The sequence below is a fragment of the Chiloscyllium plagiosum genome, unplaced genomic scaffold, assembly GCF_037043375.1.
Source record: "Chiloscyllium plagiosum isolate Xiang-an unplaced genomic scaffold, Cpla_swu_hap1 HiC_scaffold_43, whole genome shotgun sequence".
Taxonomy (NCBI): Eukaryota; Metazoa; Chordata; class Chondrichthyes; order Orectolobiformes; family Hemiscylliidae; genus Chiloscyllium; species Chiloscyllium plagiosum.
The window spans coordinates 36185316-36212719 of NW_028270181.1; the positions used below are offsets into that span (position 1 = coordinate 36185316).

The 27404-nt window shown below is 45.0% G+C and overlaps 1 long non-coding RNA gene across 2 annotated transcripts; it reads right to left on the reverse strand.

Moving 5' to 3' along the window:
• Positions 1-1826: 1826 nt before the first annotated feature.
• LOC148137480 (uncharacterized) lies at positions 1827-26715 on the reverse strand. Of its 2 annotated transcripts, none has more exons than XR_015754222.1 (6): positions 26666-26715; positions 26316-26449; positions 25445-25574; positions 23008-23088; positions 16516-16602; positions 1827-2496 (listed from the first exon to the last, which is right to left on the reverse strand). It is a non-coding gene; the product is annotated as an uncharacterized LOC148137480 (long non-coding RNA). The 2 variants fall into 2 exon arrangements; XR_015754221.1 differs by lacking the exon at positions 1827-2496 and adding an exon at positions 10041-10150.
• Between the last annotated feature and the right edge of the window lie 689 nt (positions 26716-27404).

Consider the following 27404-nt stretch of genomic DNA (forward strand, 5'->3'; position numbering starts at 1 on the left):
CCCATGGGGAACCTTGTTGAACGCCTTACTGAAGTCCATATAGCTCTGCCATCAGCAATCTTCTTTGTTACTTCTTCAAAAAAACTCAATCAAGTTTGTGAGACATGATTTCCCAAGCACACTTATACACTGGTGTGAGTTCACTTACCTTGCATAAGCAATTATGATTGCAGGAGTAACTGCATTACCTATATCCCATAATTTCCCCCTTTTTCTTTAATTATCATTTGTTATCTTCTGCATTTTTCTTATATGTCGCTTCCAAATTGACAAGCATCTTGCCGAAATTTCATTTATTTTGGGAATCTCCCCGAGGTCACTTATTCCTTCTCCCCAATTGCTCATTAGGGGCACTTATTTCATTAAGGCTGTCTCAATCAATCTTTGAGTGAGTCCTCGTATACAGGGTATGATGCAACAGCCAGTGGCTACCAATACCCTGGTTACTACTATCAGGGAATTAAGGATGGAAACCACCACCCCCTTCCATTTTCCAAACCATGATTCAAGCCATCCCGTGAGAGATGTGTCTACTCCTGAATTCTCAGCCAGTTCCTCTGCTAAGGTAGTCAATCCCCTTAAGGCCCGAGTGATTGAAACATCAGGCACAGTGTTATTAGGAATAAAGGTACAGCAGCTTCCTCCTAACATCACACAAACACACCCTCTTTTTCTGCTAGAATCATATCAAGGGCCATTCTGTTTTCCCATGCCATCCTACTTGTCGCATCAAGCTGTTCTGATATTCCTTTAACCGCATCTCTTGTATAATTTATAAATCACTTTGATTATAGAAAATGTAATTTACAAAATCTATATTTTTATTAATTGTTACCCACCAGAAGAGAGCGGACTCAAAGCCTGCTGCAATCTGGTTACGAGCCTTGAACTCATCAGGTACTCCCCTAGGGACTCCTACAGTATCTAGATAAATCCTGTCATGGAAAGAAGAGTCTAACAGTGATCTCTTACTCCTTCCCTTTTTCCCTACTATCTTTTCCTTCTCAAATGCCAGGATAAATGGAATTGCCAATTGTACAATTGCACACATCCCTCTCCAATCAGGAGGGAGGGTGGGTCTCTATATTTTGCCTCCACAGTCCCACCACAGATCCGCTTGGGGAACCTTCAGTGCTGAGTAGCTTCCTCCCTTGTCCGTTTCGGTGACATTCTTAATCTCTGCACATAATTTTAGCTCCCCCCAAATCTCCAGACTGATTTGTACCTTGTCTACGCACACACAATGTGTGATTTCCGACTGCGGCTGGAAACATGGGTGGTGGGGGGGCTTTTGAATCTTTCTTCTCCAAGGGAGGGAACATCAGAGATAGGGAGGTACAATTCCTATCATTCCATGCAGTCTCATCCTGGTACAGGGCTATCATACATTTCATGCCCTTCCTATCTCGCTTCCACCGAGCAGAAAGGGAACCACCTGGGCCACTGGCCTACCGGAGGCACATGCATAGCAATTGCTTTTGTTCAGACTTTTTACAGTATACTTTACCCATTCAACCCAGGCATTTGCATCCCCGTACCCAGTCTCTATCTCGATGGTCTGTTTCAAGTCCTTTACCTCTATAATTTTTACTACTTTAGGATCATCGGGAGGGGTGAAAGGTTGTATCTTATTACCCAGTAGTTCTACCTATTTTCCCTGTCCGACGCTAATTCGAAAACAACAGCCCAAGGAATCCTTCCCATTTGCTTTCATTTCTATCCCAAATGTTTCATTTAATTGTATCTCATAGGTGCCCCCCCCCCCCCCCCCCCCAAGAATTGCTTCGTGCCACATGGTTTTCTTTATTGTTAGGTATATTGGGTTACACTTTTTATCGGGACAATCGCGAGCTGGTCGGAAGGGGGCCCGGTGTACTGTGACGGGACCAGTATACCAAGTACCATCGACAAGGCCATCCCCATAGGATTAAGATGTATCTCAGAGCTGCGGCACTGTCTCTGATTATCTCCATCCCCACAATTTACTACGCTGCATGAATCAGATATATTACTTGTGGATTATCAGACTTAGGGACCATTAATAACACATATGAAAATTATGTTTGACAAAATCCCAATACTAAGAGAGCTAGCATCATAACTCTAAGCATCTCCAGCATTCTACAAATGGTGCTGAAGCACCAAAAGACTTAATATACAATCTTACAGAAATAATCCAGCGCTCACGTCGCCACTGTATAATCAGTTACTCAAAGTCTCTTTAGTCTGAGTTTTAGCGGGTCTTGCGTTGATTCGGCTGTCCAGACTACTTCCTCAACTGGAGATTCCACTGGCCCTTTGATCCGAGTGTAGTGAGTCCAGCCTTTCTCCACCATCCTTATTGCCGTTTCAGTAGTCAAAAGAGCCTGGTACAGCCCTTCCCAGTCCGGCTGCAATTTAGTCTCTGTCCATGATTTTACTAAGATCCAATTGCCTGGCCGGATGGGATGAACGGTGAATTCAAGGGGTGGAGTCTGTGCCAATAAATCCTGTTTCCTGAGGAAAGACAAAGAGGAGGACAAGCCCAGTATATACTTCTTTAAGAACAAGTCTTTAGTTTCAGGAATTGGCAATTCCCCATTCGTTTGCAGATAAGGTAATCCAAATAAGACTTCATAGGGGGATAGTCCCAAATCTTTCCTTGGGACCATTCGTACTCGCAAGAGAGCTATAGGTAAACATTTAGTCCAAGGGAGTCTGGTTTCTACTATCAATTTAGGCAGCTGTCATTTGAGTGTTTGGTTCATTCTCTCAACCTTTCCTGATGATGGCGGGTGCCATGGAGTACGGAACTCCCAGGAAATTCCCAACCCTTCCATTACTCCCCTGTAACACTTTAGAGGTAAAATGAGTTCCTTGGTCGAAATCTATATTGTTCACTAGCCCATATCGGGGAATTATGTGCTCTAATATTGTTTTAGACACCCCACTCGCAGCGGCAGTAGCTAGGGGGGTATGCTTCAACCCAACCAGATAGATGATCTACTATGACCAGCATATATTTTAATCTTCCTACACTGGGTAGTTCAGTATAATCTACTTGTATACTCTGGAAGGGTCTCAATCCTGGGTCTCTTCCTCCTGGGGTCTGTTTTCACAAGACTTTCTTATTTACCTTTCTGCATATTATACATCCCTCACATATTTGTTTAGCAATTGTATATATTCCTTTACATCCATATTCCCTAAGAACTAAGTCACACATTGCTTGTACTCCCCAATGGCTGCCTCGATGTAGGACAGCCATAATCTCCCGCATCGTCATTTTGTTTAACATTTTCCTTCCATCAGGTAACATCCAATGCCCGTCTGCTGTTTTTACAGCCCCTAAATCTCTCAATTCTTTTTACTCTCTTTCAGTAAATATAGGAGCTTCCCGAGGACCTGAGACAGTAGGTATTAGGGAATGAATCACCACTTCTTATGGGCTCAGGGCTGCTTCCTTAGCCACTTCACCGGCTAGTCTATTCCCCCTAACTTCTGGTTCATTTCCTTTCTGATGACTATTTACATGCACTACCGCTATTTCTCGGGGGAGTAATAGGGACTCCAAGACCCGTTTAATCAACTTGTGTGCTAATTCCTTCCCCCAGCTATTGATCAGTCCTCTTTCCTGCCATATCTTTCCGAAAGTGCCAACACCAAATGCATATTTAGAGTCAGTGTATACTGTTCCCTCTTTATTTTCTAATGCCCTAAGGGCTCTTTCCAATGCATAGAGTTTGCAGGTTTGAGCTGACCACCCATTTGGCAACCTTCCTGCCTCTACCCACTACCTTCCATCCCGTCTACGACTGCATACCCATTATGTCTTTTCCCTTCAGTCACCCGGGATCATCCGTCTATAAAAAGTCGGGCCCCTGCATGAAGTGGAACATCTCTTAGGTCCATTATTCTATAATGTCAAGGCAGTCGTGCCCTGGATTCGGAGGAGATTCTCCTTCCCCTTTCCAAAGAAAGGCAGCTGGATTTAAACAATTGTCCGTGACCAACACTAGATCATCCTTTTCTATTAATATTGCCTCATATTTCAGAATCCGCGAGTCTGCCATCGCCCAGCTTTTTGGTTTAGGATCGTTCTCACTTGATGTGGAGTGCTTACTATTAGGGCTCCCCCAAATGTAAGCTTTCTGCTTTCCTCCACCAACAGTGCGGTGGCAGCCACGGCCTGCACACACTCAGGCCATCCCTGGGATATGGAGCCAATAGCTTCGAAAGATATGCTACTGGCTGTCTCATTCCTCCCTACCTCTGGGTTAATACTCCCTTATCTACGGTAGCAAAGAGGTGGAAAGGTTTATCTAGGGAAGGTGAGGCTAACATGGGTTCCTCAACTAGTTCTTTTTCCTCATCATCCCAACTTAGACACTCTGAAGGCCAGCATGCCATGAGCTTTCCCCCATTTCCTGCACCTGCATGCCAACCTTCAGTGACCGTTCCACCATAACACCCAGGTCTCATTAGACTTCACCTTTTCCTCAACTGCCACCATTCAAATCATAATCTGCCTTCCTGCTTTTGCCATGAAGTGGATAACTTATCATTTATCCACATTATGTTGCATTTGCAACTATTTACCCTTTCAGCCAGCTTATCCAAGTCACTCTGCAACTTCTGAGCATCCTCCTCACAACACACACTACCACTCAGCTGTCTGCACATTTGGAGATGTTGCATTCAATTCCTTCATCCAAACCATTAACGTGTATTGTGACAGCTAGGGTCTCTATAGTACCCCACCCATCACTGCCTGCCACTCTGAGAATCAACAGTTTATTACAACTCTCTGCTTCCTGTCTGCCAACCAGTTCTCTATTCACATCAAATCACGACATCCGATACCATGAGCCATAACTTTCCTTACTAATCTGTTGTGTGGAAGCTTGCCAAAAGCCTTTTGAAAGCCCAAAGTCAAGGGAGAAGGGACTTGGGGAGGGGTGTTGGAAATGCGATAGGTGGAAGGAGGTTAAGGTGAGGGTGATAGGCCGGAGTGGGGGTGGGGGCGGAGAGGTCAGGAAGGAGATTGCAGGTTAGGAAGGTAGTGCTGAGTTCGAGGGTTGGGACTGAGACAAGGTGGGGGAGGGGAAATGAGGAAACTGGAGAAATCTGAGTTCATCCCTTGTGATTGGAGGGTTCCCAGGCGGAAGATGAGGCGCTTTTCCTTCAGCCGTCTTGTTGCTATGGTCTGGCGCTGGAGGAGTCCAAGGACCTGCATGTCCTTGGTGGAGTGGGAGGGGGAGTTGAAGTGTTGAGCCACGGGGTAGTTGGGTTGGTTGGTGCGGGTGTCCCAGAGGTGTTCTTTGAAACGTTCTGCAAGTCGGCGGCCTGTCTCCCCAATATAGAGGAGGCCACATCGGGTGCAGCGGATGCAGTAAATGATGTGTGTGGAGGTGCAGGTGAATTTGTGGCGGATATGGAAGGATCCCTTGGGGCCTTGGAGGGAAGTAAGGGAGAGGTGTGGGCGCAAGTTTTGCATTTCTTGCGGTTGCAGGGGAAGGTGCCCGGAGTGGAGGTTGGCTTGGTGGGGGGTGTGGACCTGACGAGGAAGTCACGGAGGGAGTGGTCTTTTCAGAATGCTGATAGGGGAGGAAAGGGAAATATACCCCTGGTGGTGGGGTCCGTTTGGAGGTGGCGGAAATGACGACGGATGATATGGTGTATATGGAGGTTGGTGGGGTGGTAGGTGAGGACCAGTGGGGTTCTGTCCTGGTGGCGATTGGAGGGGCGGTGCTCAAGGGCGGAGGAGCGGGAAGTGGAGGAGATGCGGTGGAGAGCATTGTCAACCACGTCTGGGGGGAAATTGCGGTCTTTGAAGAAGGAGGCCATCTGGGTTGTTCGGTATTGGAATTGGTCCTCCTGGGAGCAGATCAGCGGCGACGAAGGAATTGGGAATATGGCGTTTTTACAGGGGGCAGGGTGGGAGGAGGTGTAGTCTAGGTAGCTGTCGGTTTATATTAATTGTCCGTGTTGATTCAGTCGCCCGAGATAGAAATGAAGAGGTCTAGGAAGGGGAGAGAGGAGTCTGAGATGGTCCAGGTAAATTTGAGGTCGGAGTGGAAGGTGTTAGTAAAGTGGATGAACTGTTCAACCTCCTCATGGGAGCATGAGGCAGCGCCAATACAGTCATCGATGTAGCGGAAGAAAAGGTGGGGGGTGGTGCCAGTGTATCTGCGGAAGATGGACTGTTCCACATATCCTACGAAGAGGCAGGCATAGCTGGGGCCCATGCGGCCATTTCTCCAGTTTCCTCATTTCCCCTCCCCCCACCTTGTCTCAGTCCCAACCCTCGAACTCAGCACCACCTTCCTAACCTGCAATCTCCTTCCTGACCTCTCCGCCCCCACCCCCACTCTGGCCTATCACCCTCACCTTAACCTCCTTCCAACTATTGCATTTCCAACGCCCCTCCCCCAAGTCCCTCCTCCCTACCTTTTATCTTAGCCTGCTTGGCACACTTTCCTCATTCCTGAAGAAGGGCTCATGCCCGAAACATTGATTCTTCTGCTCCTTGGATGCTGCCTGTCCTGATGCGCTTTTCCAGCAACACATTTTCAGCTCTGATCTCCAGCATCTGCAGTCCTCACTTTCTCCATATCCTTCTAAACGTATATTTGTCCAAATGACTTTTAAATGTTGTTAATGTGCCCACTTCAATCACTTCCACGAGCTGCTCATTCCAAATGCGTAACGCCATCTGTGAAAAAACGTTTCCCCTCAGTTATCATTTCGTTCTTTAGCCACTAACTTTAAACTGATGCCCTCTAGTCCTTGATTCCCCATGCCTAGGATAAAGATTGAGTGCATTCACACTTTCCATGCCTCTCATGATCTTGCACACTTTTATAAGATCCAGCCTCAGTTTCCTGCATTTCTAAGCTTAACCAACCTCTCCTCAGAACTCAGACAGTTGAGTCCTACCAACATCCTCATAAATTTCTTCTGCAGTCTTTCCATTTTAGTAACATCCTTCCTGTAGCAAAGTCACCAAAACTGAACGCAATACTCCGAAGTGCAGCCTCATCAATGTCCTGTATATCTGTAACAAAACTTCCCAACTTCTATATTCAATGCCAAAACTGATGAAGGTCAGTCTGCCAAATGCCTTCTTCACTGCCCTGTCTACCTGAGACTCCACTTTCAGAGAACGATGCACCTGAAATGCAATGTCCCTATGTTCCAGTACACTCCTTATAGCCCAAACATTCGGCATGAAACCCCTGTCTTGATTTAACTTTCTAAAACACAAGACCTCACCCTTTGAGTCATAGAGTTGTACAGCATGGACAATCCAATCCAATCTAGTTCCACTTGCCAGCACCCGACCCATATTTCTCCAAATTCTTCCTATTTATATACTCATCCAGATGCCTTTTAAATGTTGGAATTGTACCAGTCTCCACCACTTCCTCTGGCAGCTCATGCCATACACATACCACTCTCTGCGTGAAAAGTTGTCCCTTAGGTCTCTTATATCTTTCTCCTCTCAACCTAAACCTATGCCCTCTAGTTTTGTACTCCCCCACCCCAGGGAAAAGACCTTGTCTCTTTTCCATATCCACGCCCCTCATGATTTTATAAACCTCTATAAGGTCACCCCTCAGCCTCCAACGTTCCAGGGAAAACAGTCCCATCCTATTCAACCTCTTCCTATAGCTCAAATCCTCCAACCCTGGCAACTTCCTTGTAAATTCTTTCTGAATTCTTTGAAGTTTCACAATATCCTTCTGTTAGGAAGAGACCAGAATTACACTCAATATTCCAACAGTGGCCTGACTAACGTCCCATACATCAGTAAAATGACCTCCCAACTCGAATACTCAATATTCTGACCAATAAAGGAAAGCTTACAATACGCCTTCTTCACTATCCTATATACCTGCGACTCTACTTTCAAGGAGCAATGAACCTGCACTCTGAGGTTTCTTTGTTCAGCAACACTTCCTTGGACCTTACCATTAAGTGTATAAGTCCTGCTAAGATTTGCTTTCCCAAAATGCAACACATCACATTTATCTAAATTAAACTCCATCTGCCAATCCTTAGCCCATTGGCCCATGTGATCAAGATCCCGTTGTAATCTGAGGTAACTTTCTTCGCTGTCCACGAAACTTTCAATTTTGGTATCATCTGCAAACTTACTTACTATACATGCTATGTTCACATCCAAATTATTCATATTAATGACAAAATGGAGTGGACCCAGCACCAATCCTTGTGGAACTCCAATGGTCACAGGCCTCCAGTGTGAAAAACAACCCTCCACCACCACTATCTGCCTTCTACCTTCAAGCCAGTTTTTTACCTAAATGGCTAGTTCTCCATGTATTCCATGATCTAACTTTGCTAACCAGTCTTCCATGGGGAACCTTGTCGAACGCTTTACTGAATCCATATAGATCACGTCCACCGCTCTGCCCTCATTATTCCTCTTTGTTACTTCTTCAAGAGCCTCAATCAAGTTCGTAAGACATAATTTCCCATGCACAAAGACTTGTTGACTATCCCTAATCAATCCTTGCCTTTCCAAATACGTGTAAATCCTGTCCTTCAGTATTTCCTCCAACAACATGCCTACCACTGAAGTGAAGTTCACCAGTCTATAGTTCCCTGGCTTGTTCTTACCACCTTTCTTAAATAGTGGTACCATGTTAGCCAACTCCAGTCTTCCTGCACCTCACATATGACTATCGTTAATACAAATATTTCAGCAAGGGGCCCACCAATCAGTTCCCTAACTTTTCATAGAGTTCTGGGTTACAGCTGATCGGGTCCTGTGGATTTACTTCGGTATGTTAAACTCCATTTGCCATTTCTCCGCTCACTTCCCTAGCTGATCAAGGTCCTGCTGCATTTTCTGATAATCTTCCTCACTGTCCACGACACCACTTATTTTCTTGCCATCAGCAAACTGACTACTCATACCTTGTACCCTCTCGTCCAAATTACTGATATAGATAACAAACAGCAATGAGCCCAGCACCAACCCCTGTGGGACAGTCACAGGCCTGCAATCCGACCAGCATTCTTCAACTATTACCCTCTGCTTCCTACTGTCAAGACAATTGTGTATCCAATTTGCCAGCTTGCCCTGATTCCATGAGAGCTAACCTTTCAGAGCCTACCATGTGGAATCTTATCAAAGGCTGTAAGGCTTTAGATTACATCCATCCAGACTATGTCTGTCACTCTGCCCCCGTCAACCTTGCTGGTCACTTCATCAAAGAACACAAACAAATTTGTGAGGCATGATCTCCCATCCACAAAGCCATGCTGACTGTTCCTAATCAAAGTGTGTCTTTTCAAATGCATGTCCATCTTGTCCATCACAATCCTACCAAGTGAGTCACCCACCACAGATATTAGGTTTACTATAGTTCTCAGGCTCTTTGTGCCCTATAATTGGGAAATGTTTTTTATATCCCACTATGAAATTAAGAAAACATTGATGTAATATCTGTGCCATTTCCCTATTCTCCCATGTCCCCAGGTTTGGAGGGAGGCTGTTGATTGAAGGAGGTCTCTGGGTCTATAAACCCCGCCCCTCCCCAATTCCAGCCGCACCACGTGACCTCCGCTCTGGGGCTCCCGCGCGCTCACGTTCGAACTCCCCGCCGTTGGCCACCAACTGCAGCGGATCGCGTGCGCCCTTGTAAGAACTACAACTCCCATTAGGCTCTGCGGACCAATCCTCCCTGACACCAAGCTCACCGGCTCTTATTGCGCAGGCGCTATCTCCCAGGGCAGCATGGGTAATGTAGTCAGATTAATGTCTAGAATCTGATTTACCTCTTGTTCAGAAATGGAAGGAGCTGCTGGAAAATGTGTTGTAGACCGAGGGGAACAGATGGTAGGTGTATCCAGAGCTAAAGAATGTGCCTTTTTGTTGAATATTTGAGCCCGTTCCTTGCCATGTTTGTCCCTGATCAGTTGCAGCCAGACATTTCACTGTTTCCCTGGTTATCTCGGGCAGTGCTCCCTCTCAGATTCAACTCATGGCACTCTGCTTCTGGTCCCCAGTTATTGTTTGTCCTTTATGGGGATCACTTTAAAACTTCATCATCACTATGAATTCCATCTGTTTCCCAATTTCCTGGAGGATCTCTTACTGTGAGATGACTCACTTACTCAGCTTCATGATGCAATGCTGGATCTGAAATAGGTACATCCCCAGTCAGTGAACAATGTTGTTGTTCTAACAAACACTGACAAAAACATTCTACAAACTCTGCTTCAGGATCACTCTTGCCAATGTGATTGACCCGGACTACATGAAGATTGAAGTCCCCCACAATTGTTCCCTTGTCTTTTCACAAATCCATAAGTGCCTGTTTATTTCAGTGTCTAATGATGCAGTGCTGTTAGGCAGGTGCTAAACTGTTCTTCTCTTTGCAATTCCTGGTGCATCATCCTTCCAAATTGCTTTCCTACCGACTGTATTTCATAACCTGATGATAAATAATTTGTCAGTCTTACTTTTGTTATCCCTAACCAAAAGGTTCCTTCCTGCTGCATTCCCATTCTGCCTGTCTCTCTGTAAATTGAGTACTGTAGAATATTTATGTCCCACCTTTTGTTCGCGTTCACAAAGTCTCTCTGATGATCAGATTAAAGTCATTTATCTCTCCACCCCGAAGCTCTCAGCTTCATTCCTGATGAAGAGCTTTTGTCTGAACGTCGATTTTCCTGCTCCTTGGATGCTGCCTGACCTGCTGTACTTTTCCAGCAACACACTCTCAACTCTGATCTCCAGCATCTGCAGACCTCACTGTCTCCTAAATGTGAGCCTTTGCATTCTGGTGAGGTGAACCAGGGCAGGACTTATACAGTTAATGGTAGGGTCTTGGGCAGTGTTGCTGAACAAAGAGACCCGGGGTACAGCTGCATAGTTCCTTGATAGTGCCGGTGCATGTCAACAGGGTGATGAAAAAGCCACTTGGTACACCAGCCTTTACTGGTCAGTGCATTGAGTAAAGGAGTTGGGACATCACACTGTACAGGACAATGATAAGGTGACTATTAGAATACTGTTATCAATTCAAATCTCCCTGCTGTTGGAAAGTGTTATTCAACTTTAAAGGTTCGGAAAAGTTTTATAAGGATGTTGCCAGGACTGGGGGTTTGAGCCATTGGGAGTGGGTGAAAAGACTGGGGCTTTACTCCCTGAAGCATTGCAGGCTGAGGGGTGACCTCAGAGATTTAGAAAATCATGAGGAGCATTGATATAGTGAATAGCCATTTTCTTTTTCCAAAAGTAGGGGAGTACAAAGCTGCATGGCACAGTTTTAAGGTGAGAGGAGAAAGATTTAAAAAGGACATGAGGGGTAACTTTTGCATACAGTAGGTGGTGTGTGTATGGCAAGAGCTGCCAGAGGATGTAGTGGAGGTGGGTATACTTACAACATTTTAGAGCTATGTGTATGGGGATATGAATAGGAAGGATTTAGAGGGAAATTGGCTAAATGCTGGCAAATGGCACTAGATCAGTTTAGAAAGACTGATCGGCATGGACGAGTTGGACTGAAGGGTCCGTTTCCATCCTGGCTAACCCTAGGACTCTATCTGCAAGGCACAAGTCATGACTGTGATGCTATACTCCCCACTCCCCTGAATGAGTACAGCTCCACAGCACTCAAGAAGCTTCATAATCTCCAGGGCAAAGGAGCCTCTTGCTTGCAATCACATCCCATAAACATTTGGTCCATCCACCAGTGACGCTCAGTGGCAGCAATGTATATTACCTACAAGAGGCGCTCCTGAAATTCAGCAAAGTTCTTTCGGGAGCACATTGCAAAACCATGGCCACTTCCATCTTGAAGGACAGCACATACATGGGAACACCACCAACTGCAAGTTCCTTTCCCATTCACGCAGCATTTTGTCTTGGAAATGGGGTAACCTTCCCTTCACTGTCACTTGGTTAAAGTCCTGGAATTCCCTCCCACAGAACATTGTGGATTTAACAACAGCACGTGGGCTGCAGAGATTCAAGTGCAATTAGGGACGACAGGTTGCTCAGGCTGCAGCACCCATATCCCATAAAGAACAAAGAAAACTTACAGCCCAGGAACAAGCCCTTCGGCCCTCCAAACCTGAGGTGATCCAAATCCATTGTCTAAACCTATCGCCCATTTCCTAAACATCTGTATCCCTCTGCTCCCCAATACTCATGCATCTGTCCATATGCACCTTAAATTAATCTACCATTCCTGCCTCTACTACCTCTGCATTACAGGCACCTACCACACTGTGTAATGTATTGCCACGTATATCCCCCTTAAACTTTTCACCTCTCACCTCGAATGCATGACCTCTCGTTATTGAATCCCTCTCCCTGGGAAAAAAGCTTATCTCTATCTACCCTCTCTATATCCTTTGTGGTTTTCTGGACTTCAATCAGGTCACCCCTCAATCTGAGGATTTAAAATTTGAATTTAGGCAACAAGTATATGTAGATTTTTATTAATCACAAAATAGTTTTTCAATTTAAAAGAATACTATAAAATGGCTGAGAATAGTGACTGAACCCTGTGAACCTGTATTGCTGATTTGCAGAATTAAGCTGAAATTCAAAGACAAGAGGACAATAGAGTTTTCATAAAATGAACACTGACACATTAATTGACCATTCGAACTAACCTTGAATATAGCATGATGAATTACGTAAAAAAGATTTCTTTTCTGAGGAATGCCATTGGATTAGCCTGTTGTCAATCATGTCACCATATTACAGTTGACTGGACTTTTCTTGTAATTAAGAAGAGACGTTGTTGGGCCTTTGTAACTGGTGTGTCCACATGAAGAGTCCAAGAATGCTTGTTGTGAATGACCACTCCCAGCAGCTTGACTCTCTCCACTCGTTCCACCTCTGTGGTGTTAATGTGTAGGGGGGGCATGAGTAACATCCCGCCAAAATCAATCATGAGTTCCTTGGTTTTGCCAGCATTGAGAGCTAGGTTGTTCTCAGTGCACGATTTTTCCAGGTCTTCCACCTCCTGTCTGTATTCTGTTTTGTCGCCATCTGAGATTCGACCGACTATGGTGGTGTCATCAGCGAACTTGTAAATGGCATTAGTCTGGTATTTGGCGATGCAGTCATGGTATACAGTGAGTACAGTAGGGGGCTGAGTACACACCCCTGGGGGGCTCCAGTGTTGAGTGTTAGTGAGGATGAAATATTGTCCCAAATCTTCACTGATTGTGGCCTGTGAGTCAGGAAAGTGAGGATCCAATTGCAGAGAGTGGGGCTGAGTCCAAGATCACTAAGTTTAGTAATCAGTCTCGAGGGGATAATAGTGTGGAAGGCTGAACTGTAGTCAATGAGTAAGATTCTTACATAGATATTCTGGGTGTCAAGATGTTCTAGGGAGGAGTGAAGGGCAAGTGGTATGGCATCTGACATGGATCTATTGGACCGATCGGCAAATTGGAGTGGGTCAAGAGTAGTAGGGAGGCTGGAGTTGATTAATGCCATGACCAGCCTTTCAAAGCACTTCATGACCACCAAGGTTAGGACCACTGGGCGGTAGTCATTGAGACATGCTGCATGAGTCTACTTAGGCACAGGGATGATGTTGGCCATTTTGAAACAGACAGGAACAGTGGCCTACTGCAGGGAGAGGTTGAAGATGTCTGAGAAGATCTCTGCCAGTTGATCTGCGTATGCTCTGAGTACATAGCCTGGTACTCTGTCTGGTCTTATCGCTTGCCTTGGATTCACACAAAGGAAGACTGATCTGACCTCTGATGCAGTGACTGTTGGGTTAGGTTCATCAGGTTTTCACACAGAGGGTGGTACGTGTATGGAATGAGCTGCCAGAGGAAATGGTGGCAGCTCGAACAATTGCAACATTTACAAGGCATTTGGATGGGTATAGCAGTGTGACCGCAGACAGGTTGTGTGTTTCACTGACGCTGGTTAAATTTTCAAAGATCCTGCTGTTTGATAAATTCAAACTACCCCCCACTTTCATTCTTCACCAAGCACTCGCTGCCTCTCTCTCTCTCTTTCCCTCTCTCTCTCTGTCTTTCTCCCTCTCTCTCTTTCCACCCTCCCTTTCTCCATCTCTAATCTTTCTCTCTCTCTCTGATTTAATCTTGTCCATGGTAATCATTATTCACCTTTTAAAAGACAGCAGTGTTTAAATTTGACAATATTCCCTTTTATAAACTGGGGAACTATTTCCCAGCAGTCTCTGTGCCAGCAATGCTGTGGGCCCTTGATGCATAGGGAGATCCCACAGGGTACCCCCTTCCTGCTCCAGAATGTGCTCCAATCCCACTTTTCTATCCAGCAAGAGACCATGGTTTTCTTTGAGAGTTCTGTTTTTAAAAAAACAATAATTCCCTCCATCCCAGGATTTAATTTTGTGGATGGTACTTTCTAGAAGGAAGTGATTGGAGCTGGGCGGCGATGGGATATTGGAGAGCCCCGTTCTCTCCCCCCTCCCCCAGACCATGTCTCCCTTTCCCAGCCCAGCGACAAAGACACATCTTATCCCTCTATCGCTCCCTCCTTCCCCCACTCTCTCTCTCTCTGTGCATCTTGTGTTTTTACCCCTTTGTCTCAGAAACAAACACCTTATGCTGCAAAATATTTCCATCTCCCTGTGGTGAAACGGTTAAAAATTATGTCCCAATACATGTGTGAATCTAACCGGAATGGAGGTGTTGCTTAGTCCCGTGTGAATCTTATTACACACCTCCCCGTGTGAATCTTCTTATCTGTATGTAACCAGAATGGAATGTGTTTTTTAGCCTTGCTCTGCTGTTCACATGAATGTTTATATCTGGAAAAGAGTATATCAGCTGGAAAAGTCTCCAGTTCGGTGAGTCTGCTCCGGGGTTACGTTTAACCGCCGAGCGTGGGTTGTTGGCAACCGCTCTACGAGAACTGACGGCTCCCAGTTCCGGTAACATGTAGAGTGAGTATAAGCCAGACCCGTTGTATGAGACCTGGTTGTGGCGACGCTGCGGGGAATAAAATGCCCATATTCTAGCAGACTCGCCTCTTGGTCGTTTGTTCTGTGTCAGACTACTCTCCTACGAACCTGACCTTGAGAATTTTTTAAAACATTTGGCGTAGTCGGCAGGATCAATCGCAATTGAGGAGAGATTTTGATACAGAACAATGTTTTGGAAAAAGACTAAGAAACCAGAAGAACAAACTGTGGAGGTCCCGACCGTCTCGGGATGGCATGGATGTGGGCATGTACGTGGCAGTTTGTTTGAGAGAGGATCCCAGTCCTGCCGAAGAACCCCTTGCCTGGGGTACAGCGGAGGATGTGGGCATGTCCAAAAAGCTGAAGCGGAGTTAACAGAATTGAATGGGATTGAACTGAACTGAACTGAGTGGAACTGAAGTGAATCAAATTGAACGGAACAAAATGGAACTGAGCTAAATTGAATTGAAATGGACGGAACTGAATTGAACACAATTGAATTGAACTGAATTAAGCATAATGTAACACATGTATTGGGCCAAGCAGTGGAATGTGGTGTAAAATTATGTCCCAATACATGTGTGAATCATAATGTAACACATGTATTGGGCCAAGCAGTGGAATGTGGTGAAACGGTTAAAAATTATGTCCCAATACATGTGTGAATCTAACCGGAATGGAGGTGTTGCTTAGTCCCGTGTGAATCTTATTACACACCTCCCCGTGTGAATCTTCTTATCTGTATGTAACCAGAATGGAATGTGTTTTTTAGCCTTGTTCTGCTGTTCACATGAATGTTTATATCTGGAAAAGAGTATATCAGCTGGAAAAGTCTCCAGTTCGGTGAGTCTGCTCCGGGGTTACGTTTAACCGCCGAGCGTGGGTTGTTGGCAACCGCTCTACGAGAACTGACGGCTCCCAGTTCCGGTAACATGTAGAGTGAGTATAAGCCAGACCCGTTGGTTGTGGCGACGCTGCGGGGAATAAAATGCCCATATTCTAGCAGACTCGCCTCTTGGTCGTTTGTTCTGTGTCAGACTACTCTCCTACGAACCTGACCTTGAGAATTTTTTAAAACACTCCCCCACTTCAAATAACCACGAGTCACATTGCTGTGTGTGGGACGGTTTTATTTGTTTGAAAAATCAACAAAAGAAGCTGGAGAGGGTGTGAGAGAGGGGACAGAGAGAGAGAGAGAGAGTGAGAGATATCCCCTCCCAGATACTCAGGGAATTGAAGTGAACTGGCCAACCTGTCTTATTTATGCAATTATCACATTTGGTCACCCAGGCCTGTACACATCTCACATTACTGTGACATTAGAACAAGTCTTTGTAGGGTGTTTCTCATTTAAGGTTTTAATTCCCTCCTTGGGGAGTCCTGTCTGTTAGACACTCACTGGGATTGATGTGTTTGTATCAAATATCAAGGCCCAGGTTACTTTAACCCCAGGCTTCAAAACTGTTTTAAAAATACAGGGCCGCAATCCAACAGGAGCCACTTACCCAGAGGCGCCCAAAGAGCAAGGGTCCCCCAGAGGAGATTAAACCTCGAGGTAAATAAACACACAACTCACGTGGGCCCCCACAGGGTGCAGCCTGTCGATCAGGCCTCAGGACCGTGTCCTCTCCGGGGAAAGCTCTTTTTCAAAGGTCTCCTGATCCTAAAGTAAAAATTGAAATGATGGGTTAGTTGATTAAAACACTCACTGCCTGCAATGGTAGCATTGGGGCAGCTAGTGCACAGCAAGATCCCACATCCAACAATGCAGCAGCAGCTAATTCCTCTGACCATTTTTCTTCTCTGTGATTCTGTGTCAGTTTAATTATTTCCTGTCACCCCAGAATCAAACATTGCAGCGATTTCACAATCTCAAAACACCTCTCCCTCTCTCCCCTTCTGTTTCCCCTGCTCTCTCAAACTTTTATTCAATCCCTCTCATTCTCTTTCTCTCACGTTCAAATTTTCTCATCCTGCGCTCTCTATAACCCACATTACTCTGACTTTATGACAAGTCTTTAGGGAGGGTCACATCATTTGGGTTTTAATTCTGCCCGCGGGCAGTCCTGCCTCTCCGATCCTGGGGATTAACATACTTTAACCCCAGGCTTCAAACTTGTTTTAAAAATGACAGGGCCGCAATCTGACAGGAGCCAGTCAACCAGAGGCCCTTAAAACCCAGTATCTCCCAGAGGCGATTAAACCTCTGGGTAAATAAACACACAAATCACGTGGGCCCCCACGGGGTGCAGCCTGTCGATCTTGAACCCACACTAACACCTAAGATTCTCTGACCCCTAAACCACTGAAGCTGAGGTTCTGTCTTGGAATTTTCCTGTTCTCAGTGTGATCCCCAGAAAAAAAACACTCTCCCTGACTTCTATTTCTGTCTCTCGTGTGTGTGTGTGCACGTGTGTGTGTATGCGCGTGTGTGTGTGTGCACGTGTGTGTGTGTGTTTCTGTGTGTGTGTGTTTCTGACTGTGAGTGAGCGTATCTGTGAGAGAGAGAGACCGTGCTTGTGTGTGTCCAACTTGAGTGTCAATGATTACATGATGGTACTCCTCACACTCACATACATACTCACAGCCTCACACTCACACTCACTCACTAACACAAGGACACACACTCACTCACAACACATACACAAACACACAGACACTCACACAGAGCTGCTCATACACTCTCACATGCGCCCACGCACACGCATTTTAATGCGCAGACACTGACTCTCGCTCACACATCCCTCACATGAACACTTACTCACTCTTCCACTCGGTATGGGTGCAGTGCTTTGCATATCGAATATCAGATACCCAAAAGTGAGTTTCTGACTGGAATCTAATCGAGGGTTCAGTGGGGATATAAATTTGGAGTAACAGGACTGAGTTACAGCCTGGAATCTAATTGAAGGGTTCAGGGGGATTTATATACAGAATAACAGAGACAGAAGAGAGTTACAGACTGGAATGTAAACAAGTTGTTTGATTACTTTAGCTAGGGACTAATATTTAACCAGGCGTGATTTAAAGACTGGAATCTAATCGAGGTTATCGGGGTGGTTTATACGCAGAGAGATTGGTAACTGGGAGTGAGTTGCAGAGAGGAATCTAATCGAAGGTATGGGGGTGGTTTATGTACAGAGAGACAGATACCCAGGAGTACATTACAGACTGGAATGTAATTGAGGGATTCAAGATGGTTTTTATACAGCGTAACAGTTACCCGGGAGTCAGTTTTTGAGATGATAGAAGTTACAGAGTCATGCCATAAGACCATAAGAAACGAGACCATTCAGCCCATTGAGCCTGCTCCACCATTCAATCATGGCTGATAGGTTTCTCAACCTCATTCTCCCGCTTTCTCCCTGTAACCATTGATACTCAGGAACCTATCTATCTCAGTCTTAAATATACTCAGTGAGCTGGGTCTCCCCAGCCTTTTGTGGGAATGAATTCCACAGATTCCCCACTCTCTGGCACAACAAGCTTCTCCTTATCTCTGTACTAAAAGCTCTTCCCTTTACTCTAAGGCTGTGCCATTGGGTCCCAGTCTCTCCGACCAAATGGAAACATCTTCCCAACATCCGCTCTGTCCAGGCCATTCAGTATTCTGTAAGTTTCTAATAGATCCCCCACCCCCTCATCCTTCTGAACTCCATTGAGTATAGACCCAGAGTCCTCACACATTCCTCATGTGTTAAGCTTTTCATCGCTGGGACCGTTCTCGTGAACCTCCTCTGAACACGTTCCAGGGTCAGTACATCCTTCCTGAGATATGGGACCCAAAACTGTGTACAATTCTCCAAATGTGGTCTGACCCGAGCTTTATAGAGCCTCAGAAATGCATCCTTGCTTTTATAATCAAGTGCTCTCAAAATAAATGCCATCATTGCATTTGCCTTCCTAACTACTGACTCAACCTGCAGGATGACCTTGAGAGAATCCTGGACGGGAACTCCCAAGTCGCTCTGCACTTCAGATTTCTGAATTTTCTCCCCATTTAGAAAATAGTCCATGCCTCTCTGCCTCTATTCCTCCAACCAAAGTGCATGACCTTATCCTTTCCCACATTGTAGTCTATCTGCCACTGCTTTGCCCACACTCCTAACCTGTTGAAATCCTTCTGCAGCCTCCCCTCCTCCTCAATGCTACCTGTCCCCCTATCTATCTTTGTATCATCGGCAAACTTAGTCAGAATGCCCTCAGTTCCTTCATCTCGATCGTTTATGTATCAAGTGAAAAGTTGTGGTCCGAACACAGCCTTATGGAACATCACTCGTCACTGGCTGTCATCCTCAGAAAGACCCTTTTATCGCCACTCTCTGCTTTCTGCCAGACAGCCAAGCTTCTCTCCATGCCAGCACTTTGCCTCTAACACCATGGCACCTTATCTTACTCTGTAGCCTCCTGTGTGGAACCTTGTCAAAGGCCTCTTGAAGTCCAAGTAGATAACACCCATTGGCTCTTCTTAGTCCAACCTGCCCATTACTTCCTCAAAGAATTCCAGAAGAGTTGTCAGGCAGGACCTCCCTTGATAGCTTTGCCCTATTTTACAATGCACTTCCGAGTGTTCAGAAATTTCACCAGTCACAATGGATTCCAGGATCTTACCCATGACCAAGATTAGGCTAATCAGTCTGTAATTTTCTGCCTTACTCACTTTTTAAACAGGGGTGTTACGTTGGCGATTTTCCAGTCCTCTGGGATACTTTCTGATTCTAACGATTCCTGAAAAATCACCACTAATACCTCCACTATTTCTTCAGCTATCTCCCTTAGACGTCTGGGGTGTAGTCCGTCTGGTCCAAGTGATTTATCCACCTTCAGGCCATTCAGGGTCTCTAACATTGTCTCCTTGGTGATGGCCACCATACTCAGCTCTGCCCCCTCACTCTCTTGAATGTTTTGGGATATTCCTCATGTATTCCACCGTGAAGCCTGACACAAAGTAATTGTTCAGTCCCTCAGCCATTTCACTGTTTCCCACCACTACTTCTCCAGTGTCCTTTTCCAGTGACCCAGTATCCACTTTTGCCTCTCTTTTGCCCTTTACACATCGAAAGAAACTCTTACAGTCTTCCTTTATATTACTGGCTAACTTACCTTTATATTTAATCTTCCCCCTCCCCTTTTTTTGTTGCCCTCTGTTGGTCTTTGTAAGCTTCCCAATCCTCTGGTTTCCCACTGCCCTTCACCACATTCTGTGCTTTCTCTTGTGCTTTTCTGCAATCCCTGACTTCCCAACTCAGCTCTTGTTGTCTCATCCTCCCTGGACAATGCTTCTTTTTCCTCGGGATGAATCTCTGTTGTGTCTCCTGAAATACTCCCAGAAACGTCTGCCATTGCTATTCCACTGTCCTGTCAGGCACCTCTCCCAGTCAATTCTACCCAGCTCCTCCCTCATGACTCTGTCGTTGCTTTTATTCAGCTGTAATACCGTTCCTTCTGATTCTCCCTTCTCCTCTCAAATTGCAGAGTAAATTCAATCATATGATGATCACTGCCTTTTAAGGATCCTTCGCCTTAAGTTCCCTGATCAAGTCTGTATCATTGAACAACACTAAATCCAGTATTGGCTGCTCCCTCATGAGCTCCACCACAAGCTGCTCCAAAAAGCCATCTTGTAGACATCATTTTGCACACTCTCCCTGTATCTGCGTGGGTTTTCTCCAGGTGCTCCAGTTTCCTCTCATAGTCCAGAGATGTGCGGGTCAGGTGGATTGGCCATGCTAAATTGCCCATAGTGTTAGATGCATTAGTCAGAGGGAAATAGGCCCTGGTGGGTTACTCTTCGGAGGGTCGGAATGGACTGGTTGGGCCGAAGGGCCTGTTTCCACACTGTAGGGAATCTAATCTGGACAGTTCACATATTCCTTTCCTTGCAATCTACTACCAACCTGTATTACCCAGTCTGCCTGCGTATGGACATCCCCCATGATCACTGTAACTTTACCTTTCCTCCCAATCTTTTCTATCTCCTGGTGTATCTTGTGCCCCAGCTCCTGACTGCTATTTGGAGGCCTGTACATAACACCAACTGTGGTTCTAACCACTCAAATTCTATACCATCTGACCCTCCTTCATTTCTTGCTATTGATTGAATTTCATTACTGACTAATAAAGCAACCCCACCCCCTCTGCCCACGTGCTTATCTTTTCCTGATCCCCGTGTAGCCATGTCTCCGTGATGCCCGACACGTCATACCTGCTCATTTCAATCTGCACCACAAGCTCATTTACCTTATTCCTTACACTGCGTGCATTCAGATGGAACATCTTCAGCCCTGTATTAATCTTCCCCTTCTCATTATCATTTGTTTGTCCAGTGTTTTGAAGTTTGAATGCTAATCCTTTCCATACGCTCTGCCCTATTTGTATCTGTGCTGGAGATTTTAATAACTTCTCCTGAGAGCTCTATTCTTATCTCCTCCTTTGATTTGGGTTTCCTAATTTCCCCTAGAAAAGAACCCCCCCTTTCCCATTTAGTATAAATCTCTGTCTACAGTCCTAGTTAAGCAATTTGCTAGGACTGTAGTCCAGTATGGTTGAGATGAAGACCATCCCATCAGAATAGGCCCCTTCTTCCCAGGTACTGGTGCCAATGTCCCATGAATTAAAATTCACACAACACCAGGTTATAGTGCAAAAGGTTTGTTTGGAAGCAATAACTTTCAAAGCGCTTCTCCTTCATCAGGTGGTTCGTGTCGTGTAACTTTTAACTTTGTCCACCCCAGTCCAAAGCTGGCAACTCCAAGCCATGAATTCAAACCTTTTCTCCCACACCAATCTTTCAGCCACGCATTTACTTGCTTAATCTTACTGACCCTGTGCCAATCAGCTTGTGGCTTAGCCTATTCAGTCTTAGCTTATAGCTCAAACTCTCCAACCCTGGCAACATCCTTGCAAATCGTGTCTGAACTCTTTCAAGTTTCACAACATCCTTCCGACAGGATGGAGACCAGAATTGCATGCAATATTTCAAAAGTGGCCTAACCAATGTCCTGTATAGCCACATGACCTCCCCTCCTACACTCAATGCTCTGACCAATTAAGGAAAGCACACCAAATGCCTTCTTAAGTATCCTATTGACCTGTGACTCCACTTTCAAGGAGCTACGAACCTGCACTCCAAGGTCTCTTTGTTCAGCAACACTTCCTATGACCTTACCAGTAAGTGTATAAGTTCTGCTAAGATTTGCTTTCCCAAAATACAGCACCTCGCATTTATTTGAATTAACTCCATCTGCCACTTCTCAGCCCATTGGCCCATCTGGTCAAGATCCCGTTGTAATCTGAGGTAAGGTTCTTCACTGTTCACTACACCTCCAATTTTGGTGTCATCTGCAAACTTACTAACTGTACTTGCGATGTTCACATCCAAAATATTTATATAAATGATGAAAAGTAGTGGACCCAGCACTGATCCTTGTGGCACTCCACTGGTCACAGACATCCAGTCTGAAAAGTAACCCTCCACCACCACCCTCTGTCTTCTACCTTCGAGCCAGTTCTGTGTCCAAATGGCTAGTTCTACTTGTATTCCATGACATCTATTCTTGCTAACCATGAGGAACCTTTCTGACATATACATCACATGTACCGTTGTACTGTCATCAATCTTCTTTGTTACTTCTTAAAACAAAAACGAGGGAAATGGGTCTGGGTGGGTTACTCTTCGGAGGATCGGTGTGCACTTGTTGGGCCGAAGGGCCTGTTTACACACTGTAGGGAATCTAAAAAAAAACTCAATCAATTTCACAAGACCTGATTTCCCAAGCACAAAGCCATGCTGACTATCCCCAATCAGGCTTTGCCTTTCCAAATACATGTCCATCCTGTCCCTCAGGATTCCCTCCATAATCTGTTAAAGTATGAGTGACAGAGAAGTACCCAAATTCCACGATTTCAAGAAGAAATATGAATTATATTTTTTAACTCTAAAAGTGGCCACTACTAAACAATATTTACAAGTGTCAGCCTCCTTGCTCTTAAACGTTTTTATCTACCTCCCACTCTATAACAATATATTGATCCAATAAGAGCTCTGATTAAAATTAGAGCAACGTACTTTTCAAAACCAGACTGCGCCTGTCGTCTCCAGTGTTGGTCTTCTATTTGTAGATCTCCCTGGATCATCTTCAGTCTTCTGCTGCAAAGATGTTTCATACAAAAAAGGTACCTTTAATCATGACTGTTGTGAATAGTAATCATTCAATGGTAGTTGGTGCTCTCTCTCTCTGGCTAACTGTCCAAAATGTCTGATTTTTTTTATAACCGAACTGTCAGATCATCTAATTGGTTAGATGTTGTCAAAACAGTGACATTCAAATTCTATTGGGTTTTAGTATCTTGGGGCATAATTTAACGTGATTGGTTAAATTCGAACTGCTGTGAAAACAACTGAGGTATCTAGTTACAACCAAATGTTACACCTTTCAATTTTCCAGGACATTCTGCGAATGCTAGTCACTCACGTGATAGGTGCTTGCAAGCTTTCAGCTTTCACTCTCTCTTAAAGGTACAGTACACACCTTCAACTTCATAACACATATCCTTCTCCACAGGAAACACTGATGCAAAATATTCATTTAGTATTTCCCCATCTCCTGTGGTTCCACACAGAGGCTGCCTTGCTGATCTTTGAGGGGCCCTATTTTCTCCCTAGTTACCCCTTTTGACCTTAATGTATTTATAAAAACCCTTTGGATTCCCCTTAACCCTATTTGCCAAAGCTGTCCCATGTGCCCTTTCTGCCTTCCTGATTTTCTTCTTAAGTATAATCCAACTGCATTTATATTCTAAGGATTCACTGTCTCTCTCTCTCTCTTTCTCTCCTGTCTATACCTGACATATGCTTCCTTCTTTTCCTTAATCAAAACCTCAATTTCTCTCGTCATCCAGCATTCCCTCCACCTACCAGTCTTTCCTTTCATACTAATAGGAATATACTGTCCCATTTACCTGCAAACATCTGCCCCCAGTCAGCTTTTGAAAGTTCGTGCCCAATACCATTAAACTTAGCCTTCCTCCAATTTGGAACTTTAACTTTTAGATCTGGACTATCCTTTTCCATCATTATTTTAAATCTAATAGAATTATAGTCGCTGGCCCCAAAGTGCCTCCCACTGACACCTCAGTCACCTGCCCTGCCTTATTTCCCAATAGTAGGTTAAGGATTGCAACTTCTCTAGTTGGTACATCCACATACTGAGTCAGAAAATTTTCTTGTATGCTCTTAACAAATTCCTCTTCATTTAAACCCTTAACACTGTGGCAGTCCCAGTCTACGTTTGGTAAGTTAAAATCCCCGACCATAACCACCCTATTATTCTTCCAGACAAATGAAATCTCCTTACAAATTTGTTTCTCATTTTCCCGCTAACGATTAGGGAGTATGTAACATAATCTCAATGAAGTGATCATCCCTTTCTTATTATTTCTCAGTTCTACCCAAATAACTTCCCTGGTTATATTCCTGGGAATATCCGCCTTAAGGTACTGCTTTTTTCATTCCTATTCTGACTGTTTGACTCACTCGCTTCCCAACGGTACCAGTCTCAGATTGCTCTCTTTCCTCAGTATCTCACTGGGTCCCACTCACCACCAGTACTAGTTTAAATCCTCCTGAGCAGCTCTAGCAAATTTCCTTGCCAGTATATTAGTTCCCTTCCAATTCAGGTGCAATCCATCCTTCTTGTACAGGTCACTTCTAACCCAGAAGAGATTCTAATGATGCAAAAATGTGAAACCTTCTCCCAGGCCATGGGGTGCACAGCAAGACCCCACAGGCAGCCTGGTGTGGGACCCCGAGGGTGTTTCTCTGTGACAGACCACCTCGCCCCCATCCCCAGCAACAGCCTCTCGACAAACACAATGCCCATCCCCCATATCATTTTCACATGGCAAGATCCCAATAATGCCAGCACTTTCACAATTCAGTTTTTGATTGTGGGTCTCTCTGTCTCTCTCCCTCTCTGTCTCCATCTCCACCCCCCCAACCCCTCTTCTCTGTCTCTCTCTGTCCAATATTTTTTTTGTTTGAAAAATAAACAAAACAACACTGGAGAGGAATAAAGAGAAGAGACAGAGAGAAAAACAGAGAGAGAGACCCTCTCTACCCACCACCCTCCCTCAAGAGACTGAGTGAATTTAATTGAAGTGGCCAGCCTGTGTCTTATTTCTGTGATTATCACATTTTATCCCCCTGTCCTGTACACATCCCACATTACTCTGACATTAGAACGGGTCTTTAGAGAGCGTTTCACATTTAAGGTTTTAATTCCCTCCTCGGAGGGTCCCCAGTCTGTCAGAAACTCACTGGGGATTGATGTGTTTGTGTCAAATCCCAAGGCCCCAGTTACTTTAACCCCAGGCTTCAAACCTGTTTTAAAAATGACAGAGCCGCAATCTGACAGGAGCCAGTTAATCAGAAGCCCCGTAAAAAACCAGGCCCCTTCCCAGAGAGAGGAGATTAAACCTCGGGGTCATACACAGATAAAACTCACCTGGGCCTCACGGGGTGCAGCCTGTCAAACAGGCCTCAGGACCATGTCCCCCTCTGGAGAAAGCTCTTGTTCAAAGGTTTCCTGGTCCCAAACTCTCTCTCTTCGAATCTTCAAGTGGCCGGAAAGATGTCTTTGGAAGGAAAGAGGCAAGATTAGTTGAAAAGCAGAGCAGGAAAGTCTTTTACATGGCGATAGCACAGCAAGATCCCAGGTTTTTGCCTCTCAGTGACACAATCTTTCAGCAACATCTAAACACAAATATATCAGGCAATGAGTTGAGTTTTCATGTTGAAAACTTTTGAAATGACTGTTTAACTGATTAAAACACTCACTGCTGTAATTATGGCATTAGAGCAACTGATGCACAGCAAGATCCCACATGCAACAATGCTGCAGCAGCTCCATAATCTGATCATTTTATTTCCCTCCTGTGATGCTGGTTCAGTTTAATTACTTCCTGTCACCCCAGAATTGAACATTACAGCTATTTCACAATCTCACAATGTTTCTCTCTCTCTCTGTCTGTATTTTTCAATTCTTTCCCTCATTCTCTATCTCTCTGTTGAATTTTATAATCCTGCCCTCTCTGACCCACATAACTCCGACAGTGTGTCAAGTCTTTAGTGAGAGTCATATATTTCGGGTTTTAATTCCATTCTGGTGGAGTCCTGACTCCCAGATCCTGGGAGTTAACCTCTTTGTGTCACAATCCCAAGGTTCCCGGTTACTTTAACCTCAGGCTTCCAACCTGTTTTAAAAATGACAAGGCCACAATCAACAGAATCCAGTTAATTAGAGGCTTTACACCCCCCCACGCACCCCACGCCTCAACGAGATTAAACCTCAGGGTAACAAACAGACCACAACTCACCTGGGCCCCACGGGGTGCAGCCTGGTGAACAGGCCTCAGGCCCGTGCTCCCCCTCTGGAGGTTGTTCTTATCCAAGGCTTTCCTGGCCCCAGTCATTTTGTATTTTCACTTTGCAGCTTTCCCAACAAAGGTTCCTCAGTATAAAAGAGAGAAAAGATGAGTTGAAAGGGGGGAGTGAAAGCACTTTGATGCAAACTTAAACAGGAAGATCCTAGGTTTAAAAGCACCTTTCATCCCCATCCACATCTCTATCCCCAATGCATTGCATAAGATCACAGCAACATCAAAATACAAACAAATCAGAAGACAGCAATTAACCAGAGACTGAAAACATTAATAAACACACATACATACTCAACCAGACAGGCGCGAGAGAAAGAGAGAGAGAACAGGGTTTGAGAATGAATCTGACAATTTCTTGTTCACATTTATTCTCAGTGAGGGGTTTGTGGACTCCTCCCCTGCATCTCTGATACATTGCACCGTCTGTCAGTCTGCTCCTTGGGGAGGTCTCTGAATAATTTGTCCCACACTCGTGTCTAAGAGCCTGGCTGAAGACACCCTGACACATACAGTGCTGGGAAGGGAGGGGGTATTTGCTGAGGTTCTCTCTGGCATTTCCTGTGGACATGTGGTTCCCAGAATCAAACTCTCTTTCTCTGTCCCTATCTGTCTGTTTGTCTCTCTCTCTTTCTGTCACTGTGTTTCTCTGTCTGTCTCTCCCTGCCCTGCTCTACATGCAGCCATTTATAATGTAACTTTCAATCTCTCATTTCCTTTCCCCTTCTCAAATATATCGGCAGCGATTGGAAATGAAAAACATTGATCACAAGCCTACTCCTCAACACCCACACTTCCCCCTTGCTGTTCCCCTACCTCCACCCATCCTGTCCCCAAACTCCCCCAATACAGTACTGGGATTTCATGGGGACTGTACACAGGTTTTGTCAAGGAGGAGAGTCAGTGAGAGTCTGAGCTCAATTATCGTCATAGAAGTGTGTGCGTGTGCCTGTGTGTGTGTGTGTGTGTGTGTATCTCTGTGTGTGTGTGTGAGAATAGTTGTGTTTGTTCTCTCACTCTCTTACATTT